Consider the following 12,115-nt stretch of genomic DNA (forward strand, 5'->3'; position numbering starts at 1 on the left):
GCGGGAATTCCGACAGCACCTTCCTCCCGCATCCGCTGAGAAACTGGCCCTGCAGGCTGTTTCCTTCAGTGGCCGCCCTCTAGCCTCGTAGCCTGTGCACTTGTTGTTCTGTCTTCCTGAGCCTCCCCGTGACTGCTCCTCACCCGCCCGGCCCCGCGGTCCCGCCGAGGTCGGCCTGCAGAGCTGACCCAGGCCTCTCCGTCGCAGGATTTCCCAGCAGCTCGGCCGTCCCAAGGGTCAGGCCGTTACTATTGTCTCATCTCCCTCCACGGTTGACTTGGAAGGACTCCCGGCCCCGTGGCTGCCAGCACCCACTCTGTGGCACCACAGGTCCCCACGTGGACTGGCCCTGGCTCCTGGGGGCCGAGCCATACAGGATAGAGCCACTTTTCCTGCTGGGACACGGCCCAGCGGAATCCCCCTTTCTTCCCTCTCGCCCAGATTGGACATGAGTCAGGGAAGGTCCCATGACATCTTCCTCTCTCCTCCGCCTCAGCCCACAAAGGCATGAGCAGGTGAGGGTGGAGGTGGGGGTGGGGACGGAGCCAGCTGGAGCCAGTGCCCAGCCTGCCTTGGTGGTAAGGCCATCCAGGAGCCTCCAGCTCCTAGGTATTCCTTCCTCCTTCCCGTGGCTCCTTCTCCTGGCCCCAGAATCAGGGTACATGCTTTATACTTAACCCCAGCGTGGCCCTTGCCTCATTCACGGCCAAGTTCAGACAAGAGGCAATCAGGGCCTTAAGTGGCTGCCAGAACAGGCTAGCTGCCTGGTTATTAAATATTAAGAGGCAAGAGCCTGGGAACGTATAATTGCAAATGAGACTTTGAAACAGATGTTGCCAACAGCTTGGACCAGCGTTCACAGTTGGGACCAACAGGGGATTTCAAGTCCCCAAGCCAGGCTGTTCACAGCAGCCCTACATTTACTGGGCACCTGCTGGGTGCCAGGCTCCGAACTGGATGCTGCAGGTATAAAGATGGACCAGATAGGGCCTCAGCTCAAGGACCCCCGGTCTGGTAATGAAGACGGCCTAGGCTGGTAAATTCTGGGCTGCAGGTAAGCCTATGGGTGGAGTGGGCCCCGGGAAACACCTGTACGGGAGTAGGGAGCAAAGGCTTCAGAGGGGAAATGTGCAATCAGTTCAAAATTCAACAAACATTTATTGAATCCCTACTGTGTGCCAAGCATGACTGTAGATTCTGGGAAATAAAGTATTACCTACGTCAAACACTTTCTCTCGTGGTGCTTAATTGAGCGGGAGCCTGCATTCTACTGATGGACAAGAGTTTGCACCATAAAGAAAAGGCAGAGAGGAAAGCCCATGCAAAGATTTGGAGGCATGAGAAAGTAAGATATATTGAAGGTAAGATCCATGGAAGGCTCCGTGTGATGTATTGAAGGTAAGCTATATTGAAGGCTGAGTGTGGCTGGACATGGGGGAGGGGGGAAGGGGAGGTGGCTAGCAGTCAAGGCCTGAAAAGCTGCCACGTTGGAGAATTTGGGTGAGTCCTGGTGGAGGTCAGGGTGCAGGGGATTGACCTCCCTCAGAGACAATCCATGGCTCCCAAGATCCCTAAGATAGGACTAGTCTGGCCACCTAAGTTACCATCCTGAGAAGCCTTGAGAAGAAGGAAACACCCAGTGAACTTCTTGGGGGAGGTGTCTGGTTAGCCGCCCACCCCACCCCAGCTGGGTTCCTAAACCTCCTCTGTGAGGCCGCAGAGGAGCCCCGCCCCTTGGCTCTCCTCACACCTGCAGTCTGTTGTGCCAGCTCCTGAATGGCTGAGAACACATCCTGAGAACACAGGCACCTTTGTCTCCGTAGCTGCAGAAAGTCGCGGGGGTAATACGAGAGCCCAGACCACTTAGGAGACAAGTCCTTGCCAAGGGAGGGTTCCAGATCAACATCCCAAGAATGTCCAGCTGACTGGGCTGCCCCCTCCACTGCCCTGCCCCAGCTAGGGGGCGGAGGGGTGAACTTTCAAGGTCATTCCCTGGGTGTGATTCTATAGAAAGACAGGCAAGAGAAGGGGGAGGGAGAGAGCAATGTTTGAAGATGCTAAGATTGCAGGAGGAGTTGAGTCCTGGGGTAGGATTCTAAGAGCCTAGAGTGGCATGAGGCTGAGATTCTAGAATTCTCTAGATCCAAAATTCTAGGATGCTAGAATTCTGTGATTCTAAGACGAGCTTGATTGGGGAGGGCTAACATTCTCTTAATAAAATTCATGCCTCTGGAGAGACCCCCACACCCTAACTCCAGAGCAGGCTTATTTCCCCCCTCTGCCTTTAAATTGTCTTCTCGCTTCTCAGTGTCTGCTCATCTACACACCCCTCACAACCCCTCCTCCAAGCCTGGCAGCCACACATTTGCCATCTGCATATAACCCAGTGATTAGCACAGCTGAGCAGGAGAGGAGGGGTGTGGAGCCCTTACTGCCTGCCAGTCAGACGGCCTTAAGTCGACCAGGCTGCAAAGAGTCACCCCCAGCTCCCTGAAAGGGCTGAGCAGGGAGACACAGTCAGGCAGACATGCACACACACACACACACACACACACACACTGAAACACACAAAGAAAGATTCCAGGCACACAGACATACAAAAACAGAGAGAGAGACATGCACACCACACATGGACATCTGCAGACAGCACGCATTCACACACATGCAAACAAACCAAATAGATATAGGCAGACACATGACCCACAGTGACACACACACCCCTGAATGTACAGATATGCAAAGGCCCAGAGAAAGACATGCATAGCACACATGGATATTTGTAGTGCGCGCGTGCGCGTGCGCACACACACACACACACACACACATCCATAGAGACAAAGCCACACAGAGAAACACAGTGGCATACACACATACATATATGTACACACACATGTAAACAAACCCAAATAAAGATGCAAATTACAGAGACCAACACACTCCCAGGGTGACAGGATACTGAGTTGTTAGTGCACCATCCAAACAAGAATTACTCTTCCCACTTGTTTATGGCACATTATTGAAGGCCTACTATGCACATAGCCTGGCTTTGGGCCCTTGGGACATCCCAGAGCTAGGACACGGTGGATTGGGAGGCCATGGAAGCAGCTGGAACACATGGTGCAGTGAGTTCAGAAAACCCCTCCCAGAACAATACAAAATGGATTGCCCAGAAAGGCAGTGAGCTCCCCATTGCTAGAGGCAATTTAATGGAACAGAGAGGTTTGCACATCAGGTGGGAGAGGAGTGCTGGGGGGAGCTGAAGGCCTTTAAAATTCCTTCCAGCGCTAATATTCTTTTCCTATCAACCCCACTGGGCTTCAGAATTTTTTAAAATCATATTCCCTGTTAGTAAAACCATTTTCAATATGCCCTCCCAATGTATGTTTATTTGTCTATTTATAAATGCATTATATCCTTTTTGGACACATATGTACTTTATAGAACAAAAACAAAAATAGAAAAATTTGAAATAATGAGATGGAAATACATAGATCGCTACCCTAAAGGACAGGGAGAATTGGAGGAAAGTGACGTAGCATTTATTGAGTACCTCCTGTGTGCCAGACTTCTGATGAATATTATTTCTTGAATCTTCAAAATATCCCTGAAAAGAATTGTAGTGTGTGTGTGTGTGTGTGTGTGTGTGTGTGTGTGTGTTTACTTTGTGCAGATGAGAAACTGATGCACAGAGAGGCAAAGTCTCTTTCCCAAAGTCACGCAGCATATAGCTGGCAGGGCTGGAATCTGGACCCCACCAGGCTGGCTCTGGATCCCAGTGCTCCACCCAGAGGCTTCAGGGCTTGCAGGGAAGGGTGGGGCGTGCCAGGGGGCGGGGATGAACCGTTCTGTTGTAGGCAACAGTTGCAAGGTTAAGGTTCCAGCCTTCAGTTAAGTGGGAGGGACTGCAAAATTTGTCAAGAGCCTCAAATGACATCCCAAAGCATTTGGCCTTGAAACTGAACAGCAGCTAGGATTCTCGGGCCACAGGCACAGTTGGGCACAGTTGCTACTCAAAGTGCGGTCTGTGGACCAGCGGCTTTGGCTTTACCTGGGAGTTTGTTAGAAATGCAGAATCGCAGGCCCTCACTCTGCTTCCTTTTCCTCAGCAGCTCTCACTGCCGACATAGTATGCCTGTATTTATTTTTCATTTCTCTCACTAGAATGTGAACTCTCTCCTCCACCCGGGTCCACAAAGGCTGTTCCAGAACTCAGAACAGCCAAGGCGCATAGTAGGTGCTCAATAAATATGTCGACTGAATGAAGGCCATACCCCAAGGGGGGCCTTGGGCCTGTGGTGAGGCAGAGGCCTTGGAACCTGGGTCTGGCTTCCTGGGGCCACCATGAGGCCTGCCCCAAGGTTGCACCCCCATACCCCAGTTCCACTGAAGGAGGAGCAGCACCCCCACCAGTCTGGGACCCTCCAGTTTCTCCAACATGTCCTGCCTCTTCCCCCGTCTCTTCCAAGTCTAGTAATTCCTTTAGTTTTAGACTTTACCAAAAACCAAGAGGCCTTACTATGGCACCCTCTGCCCAAATGCCCGCAGCACCTACGTACGAAGAAGCCCAGGTCTTTGCTTGAAACTGGGGAGAAGAAATACGAGGAGGACAAACACAGGCTAATGTGTTCCAATCTGGCCCGTCAGACTCCCAGGCGGTGAGACAGGACCACGCCATTGCCCTCTCTGTGCCTCAGTCTTCTTATCCATTTAGGGGTCAGTTACTGCTTTCTTGGCCGGACAAACGCCAAAGGTGGGATCGCAGGTATGAAGCACGCCGTGCCCCTGGCGTTTGGAGAGGGGTAGAGTGAGGAAAAGGAGGAGAATAAGGGATTTCGTAGCAGAAGATCTGGGCTCATCCCCCTTGCTTGCCATGGACCCAATATGCAGCCCAGGTGGTCAGTCTCTGCCCATCACGGAGCCTCTCTCTGCCTATCTGTACAAATGGGGGGCCGTGAATGGTGCCAACCTCAGTCAGGTGAGGCCAGCATCACGCCCAGCCTTCACACTCCAGACTGTGGGAGTCCATCGAGGTAACAGGCCTAAGAGCTCAGGAAATGACCTCTGGAGGAGCCTCCTCCCCCGCCTTCCCCCTGCTCCAAGGGCAATGGCGCTATAAAGGCCACCTGCTTCCCTGAGGCCACAGTGCCGGCTCCTCAGAAGCTGGGAGCGGAGAAAGCGGGCGAGTTGCTTTGGTTTCCCTGAGAGCAGGGCCGCTGCCGCCGCTGGGACAGATACTTCTCTCAGGAGCAGGGATGAGGCCAACTGGAGCCCTGGCGTCCCTGCCTGGGAAGGAAACCCAAGTTCAACCAGGGCATCTATTCCTCCAGGAAACCCAGGCCAAGCCGGCCATCAAGGCAGAGGAGCCTGCGCTTGGCCGAGCTGCCAGTGCTGGCGGACAGATCTGCTGGCTCTGGCGGCATCTTCCATGCGTCACGGAGGCCCTGCTCTGTGCAGGCACCACTGGAGATCAAAGACCCTGCACAGAGCCCACATTTGAGTGGGGGAAAGGCACAGCAACCAGGAATTTATCAGACTTGTATGCTTTCAAGAAAATCCAGTGGGGTAAGGGGATAAAATATGATGGGTCCCCTTTAGATAGAGTGGTCGGGACAGGCTTCTCCAAGGAAGGGACTTCTGGGCAAAGATCCGGAGGAAGGGACAGAGCATCCCCAGCTGGATGAGAGGACTCTGTGCACAGGAAGCAGCAAGTGCAAAGGCCCTGGGGAATCTACAAGGAATGGAGTGAGCCAGAGAAAGAGGAGAGGGCAGAGGGTGGGATCATAGGGGCTTTGTGGGCCACATTAAGACCTTGAGGTTTTAGAGGCAAGGTTATTGGGAGGTTTGGCTGAAGGAAGGACAAGCTGGAGAGTCCAGTGAGGAAGCAGGAAGCAAGTGAGGAGGTGAGAGATTGAGGTGGGTGGGACCAGAGGGGTCAGGACTGGTCAGATAATGAGTTTATTTTGAAGGCAAAGCCCCGGTGATTGGCTGGCAGTACTGTGAGTGGAGAGGAAGAAAAAGAGAGGGTTCAAGGGAGACACCAAGGAATTTTGCCTGAGCAACTGCATGAGTGAAACTGGGATGGAGAAGATGGGACAGAGGCAGGCGCCGGCCATGGTTCTCAGCTGCAGTCTGCTGATTCCATCTGTCTGTCACTTCCCTCCATCTCTACCCCCCTCCCTTTGTAGCCATGAATCTTGCCCTCAACCTGTTTTCAGAGAAGCATGGAGGCTGCGACCCACCCAAGATCCCACAGGTGGTGAGGGGCACAGCCCGGAGTTCTCAGCCCTGAGCTCCGGTGTCTCATCACAACTGAGAGAGTGAGACTCATCTGTTCATCCATCATTTCATTCACCAGATCCTTCCATGCCTATGGCGCCTCAGCAGGCCCCGCAATCATCAAGCCAGCGGGGCCCAGAAATCATCAGCCAGCCCCTGATGATTGAGGGAGACCAGAGCGGGCACTGTGGGGCCACCCAGGCTCAAAGTCAGAATGTATAGAGGTGGGGGCAGGGGCTGGGGAATGAGAACACCTGGACTCAAAGCCTAGCTCTGCCACTCACAAGGTGTGCGCTCTTGAACAAGTCCCTTAACCACTCTGTGCCTCAGTTTTCTCATCTGTGAAGTGGGGATAAGAATTATAGGGAGTGAAAAGCATAGGAGAAGCCACTAAAGTCCTTTAGGCTTGGAGCTTAATAAGTGCTCCTACACTGTGCTGTGGTTAGTATTGTCACTGGGCAGAGTCAGCACGTGGACGCAGGTCTCCCGGTGTATAGTGAGGCAATCAGCTCTCTGTCCTGACGACAGTTCTTGCATCACCACCCTGCAGCGGGCCCCGGACCAGGAGTATAGGGGGAGGCTCAGCTCTGCACAGCTGGGCTCAGCTCCTGGCAGAGTCAGATCCCTAGAGCCTGAGATCAGTGTTTAGGGCCTGACAGTGTGGTCCCACCCCCAACGAGCTCGGAGAGCTGCTTACTTGCCGCTGAGTCGCCGACTTCCCCAGGAAAGCATTAATTACAGCCTGGCTCCCCTGGGCCCCGGCTCTGTGACCTGTCACAGCCCCTCAGCTCCGGGGCACTGGCTGCTGTCTCCGAGCCAGTGCTGTCGCCCTTTTGCTTTGCCTGGCAGGGGGAGGACAGAAAACAGGGAGAGAGAGATGGACAAACAGGAAAACTGGGGCTGGGCTCATGACCCATTTCCACCGGTGTATTCAGTGGTTCTCAGAGGCTGAGCTCAGACCAGCAGCATCTGCATCAGCTGGGGACTGTTAGAAATGCAGATTTTCAGACCTCCCCCGAGACCTGTGAATCAGCAGTTCTAGGATCCCAGTTTAACAACTCCCTCCAGGTGACACTGATGCCTGCTCACTTGGGAAACCGCAGCTCTGAGGCCTGTGCAGCCATGGTAAAAAAGGGACGGGGAGGGGCATGCTGTGAAGAGGTGATTATAAAGTGAGGTGCATCGAGCACGGGCTCAGAGAGACCCACCCACCTTCAAATCCAGACTTGCCGATGTCTTACCATGTGATCTTGCACAGGTCACTTTTAAAATGAATACATATTTATTGAAACCTACTCTTTGCTGTTGAAGGCCCTGGGGCTGAATTGCTGGGAGAAAACAATGGCAACAGCCAACATCTTTTCCTATATTCGCTCAGTTAACCCTTTCAGGTATGGTCCTACCCTTACCTGACTCTGGCAGGTGAGGCACAGATGGGCAATGTAACCTGTCCCACCACTAGTTTTAAGCAGCATTGAGGTTTGAGCCATACATGTATTTCCAGGGCCAGGTGCTGGGCCTTGGGGCTGCACTGAGCTGTGGCTAGTTAAGGAGATGGACAAAATGCAATAAAGACAGACAACACAGGCCAGTCATGGTGTGTGCTTTGAAGACAAAAAATAACATAGGGAAGGGGGTAGAGTGCATTGGGATGGGGTGTGTGTGTGTGTGTGACTGTTTTAACGGGGTGGGTGGTCTGGCAAGGCCTCTCTGAGGGGGTGACCTGTGAGCAGAGACCTCTCTCTAAAGCAGCTTTTGTATCTGTAAAATGAATTATTAGCAGCCCTCCCAGGTGCGGTGTGAATATGTCACACGAACATGCCTATGAAGCACACACAGTAGACGCCGAACAAATAGGAATTGTTGTTACTTGAAGAACTGAGTTTCAGCCCTAACTGGCTCAGCCCCTCAATAACTGTGTGTCCCCAGCAGGTCACTGTCACTCTGAACGTTGGTTTCTGCAGCTATAAAATGGGTGGCAGGAGCCTCGGAGATAAAGTCAGAGAACAGAACCGAAGCGGGGGTGGGGGGCGCTGTGCAGTAGGGCCCCCACCACCTCCTGCCCCCACCCCCCTGTTTACTCTCCAGGCTGCCAGCAGCTCCTCTCTGGGGCTGTTGGTTCCCTGGTCCAGGCTGCCCAGGAGTCCTAGCTGTTTTTATTTTTATTGTTCTGGCTCCAAAGCTGAGGCCTCTCACTCCAAATGGCTCCTCTTGCCCAGAAAAATAGGTCGTTGGCAGCTCCAGCCTCCTGACAGGCCCCAGACAAAAGCGGCCTGGCGGGCCTGCCTGCTGACGCCAGCCCAGGGTTCCAGGAAGTGAGGAGCCGAGCCTGGGCAGGGCTGGTGCCAGGCAGAACTGGGTCCCTGCAGGTTCCAGCATGCCTTGGCAGAGTGACCCTGGTCAAGTCACTTTCTGCCTCTGGCCTTGTTTCCCTACCTCTGGGAACACACTGGAGTGACATCAGGGAGATGAGGCATGTAGAAGGGCCAGGCACACACAGGGGTGCCATCACCCCCCTCTCCCCAGAGGCAAACTCCTTAGATGCTCCCACTATGGCTGCTTTCACGCCTGTGCCAGTACTGCCCCTGGGACCAGGGAGACCTGGTTATTCCTATTTCACAGATGAAGAGACTGAGGCTCATAAAAAAAGTTTTCCCCAAGTCTCATCAGTCAAGCGGGCAGGGTCTTGGCTTCAAAGCCCTTGGTGCTCCCCTCCTCCTGCTCATTCCAGAGTTCTTTCCAGCAGGGCAGGGACATGGTCCGGCTTCTATAAAAAGATCCCTCTGGCTGCTGAGTGGAGAATAGATGGAGGGAGAGGGTGCCCAGGAGGGAGATGGTGGAGGCTTAGACCAGGGCGGTAACAGCTGGGAGGCGCTGAGAAGGGTTTTGGTTCTGGATTTGAAGGGATGGTCCAGCCAGTGGGATGTGCTGCTGACAGATGGCGCACCAGGAGTGACAGAGAGGAGTTGGAGCAATGCAGGGATGCAGCCGCCTCTGGCTTCCCTTGTCGAGTCTTTCCGGTAGTTGCTTAAATATCACCTCCTCTGAGGCCTTCACGGACCCCCTTGCCTCTCATTGGCCCTCCTGGGCCCTTTCTCTGCTTTTTTCCCTCCTATAGCTTTATCCCCATCGGACAGACTAAATAGTGTACATACTGATTTGCTTGTTTGTCCCCGCTCGAATGTCAGTTCCTTGGGGAAGGAGTTTTTGTCTGTTGTTTTTTTTTCTCCCCACCTGCTGCATCCTCAGTGCCTAGCACAGAGCCTGGCACATAGTAGACACATAATTAATACTGTTGATTGCATGAATGAATCGTTTATGTATGAGGCAATTCAATTTTAATCCAGGGCAGCCCAGAGGCCTCCTATGTCTGCCGTAATCTCACTCTGTGACTTCAAACAAATTCCCACGACCTCAGGCTACCCGGCTGCCCACTGGTCTCAGTGACCTCCCAGCCCTGCTGGTTGGCCAAGGGTGATGATCCTATGGCTGCTGGAGCAAGGAAACAAGGCCTAGGCCCCCTCCCGGGACAGTGAGACTGCCCTAGTGTGGGGAAGCCCTGCTGGGTCCTTTGCCAGAGGAGGTGCTTTATATAAATAGCAGGTGGTTCAATGATTATCCTTCCCTGATCCGCCATCTCCTAATCCCAGGCAGGGTGTGTGTGTGTGTGTGTGTGTGTGTGTGTGTCCTGGGGAATGGCAGAACCTTCTGGAAGCCAAGGCCAGGAATCTGCCTCATCTCTGACCTTCATCAGCAGCCCCTGCCCCCATTCCCACCCAGATGGATTCTAATAATGGATTTCCCCAGGAGTCTCAGCTGGTCACCGTCATGGTCTCCGCCAGATGTGGCCTGAGGAGTTAGAGACTCGCTACCTCCCACTCAGATACCAGGACCCCAGGACAACCTCCTCACTGGTGCTCTGATTCCGTGTTCCCTCCCTGCAGCCCGCACTCCACTGGAAGCCAGGCTGGCCTGGCCTTTTACACATATGGATCACACCATGATGCTCTCCTGCTTAAACCCTCCAATGACTTCCTATCTGCAGAATAAATGCCTGCTTTAGCAAGGCCCGCAAGACCACCTACCTGGACCACTCTCCCCATCCCTCACTCATTCCCCTCCAGCCAAACTGGCCCCAGGGCCTTTATCTATGCTGCTCCCTCTTCTGGAACAGCAAGTCCCCAAATCCTCACCCTGCTACCCCTTGTGATTCAGCTCCCAGCTTCTCAGGGAGGCCTCACCCTTATCTAAATTAGCACACCCTTCTCACTCTCTGAGCTCAATCTTCTGTTGTTCATTAATTATTTCTACTTGTCTACTTATCTGTCTCTCCACTAGAATGTAAATGCCTCATGGACAGGAACATTGTGAGGGTTCCTGCTGTATCTCCCATACCCACAGGGGGAAAAAAAATCCCCTTGTACTTTAAATACTGCCCAGAACCCTGTGGGCTCCCCAGGACTGTTGTCAAACACTTTACTTATTTGTCAAGTGCTATGGAGCACGTGGGACATGCTAGACACTCTTTAAAGTGTTGTGCAAGTATTAATTCACCCAATGCCCACCCCAGCCTTTTTAGGTAGACACTCAGGTTGGCCTCATTTCAGACGAGGAAGGTGAAGCACAGACAGGATGAGGTATTTCCCCAAATCTACACAGCTCGTAAGCGGTAGCTGGCAGGATTGGAACCAGGGAGTCTGGTTCCTGCTCTCCAGCTGTACCCGGCCTGCCTCTCTCTTAGCACAAGATCAGGACCAGCATCCGACAGGGAGGCTGGGATGGGAGTGAGGGTATCTCTTTGCAAAGGTCTCTCTCTATTTAGCCTGGGATTCAGAAAGTCAAAATGGTCTCAACCCCTGGCCTTGCTGTGTGGCCTGAGGCAAGTCCGCTTCCTCTCTGGGCTCCCTTTCGTGGCTTCATTCATATTCTTTACTTCACAGCCTAGCCGCCAAGCGAAATGGGATGTGGCTGCTTTCCAAGACCCATTAGCAGAGAGCCTTGGACTCCGTTCCCTCCCACTGTCCTGAGCCACCTTCGCCAGGTGACCAGCACTCCCACTCCGGTCACTGACCTGGCTGCTACTGGGCACACAGCTCAGCCTAAGAACAAGGGGAGAGAAAGAGGAAGGAGGGGAGGGGGACAGAAAGCCTGAAAGACAGAGACGTATTGAGGCTCTGTCCTCTCCAACCCCAAGCCTCTGGCCTCTGTTCCCCTCCTTTGACCTCATATGATTATTCATTACTTGTCAGGTTCCTGGAGCCCAGGACTCAAGTCCCCCTTCCCCGCACCCCCTGAGCCTGCCAGAGGGAGGCACCTGGCAGAGAGCGCCCACCTCCCCAGGGGGGTGAGGACCCTTCCCCTCTAGTTTCCTGGCCACAGCCCTCCTCGAATTCTTCCTCTTCCCTGCGCCTCTCTTCCAGGCGGCACTGAAATCCTTCCTACACACACGCTATTTTTGTACCATCACTCTCTCCTTCCTCTCCCCCTTCCCCCCACATTCACTTACTTCCTGCTTTTCCTTCACCGAGGCCCAGCTCGGACAGAATCGGGGCCCCTATGGCCCCAGCGTACCCCCAACTGGGCCCTCCTTTGGAGCAGGGGCGGGGCCACTTGGGAAGGGGCAAAGGCGGACACCCCGAGGCCCCACCACTCCCCCACTCCGCCGCCGCCTCCAGCCGGTCGGCAGAGGGAAGCGGGGACTGACCGCGGCCGGAGTCAGGAGGCCGGGGAGGCCGGCCGCAACTTCCCCAGTCCACCTTAAGAGGATGCGGTGCCCGGCTCGCGGCGCCGACCGGAGACAAACAAGTTTGCGCTAAGTGGAGTGCGGCTCGGACCCGGG

This window comes from Myotis davidii, unplaced genomic scaffold, assembly GCF_000327345.1.
Source record: "Myotis davidii unplaced genomic scaffold, ASM32734v1 scaffold32, whole genome shotgun sequence".
NCBI lineage: Eukaryota > Metazoa > Chordata > Mammalia > Chiroptera > Vespertilionidae > Myotis > Myotis davidii.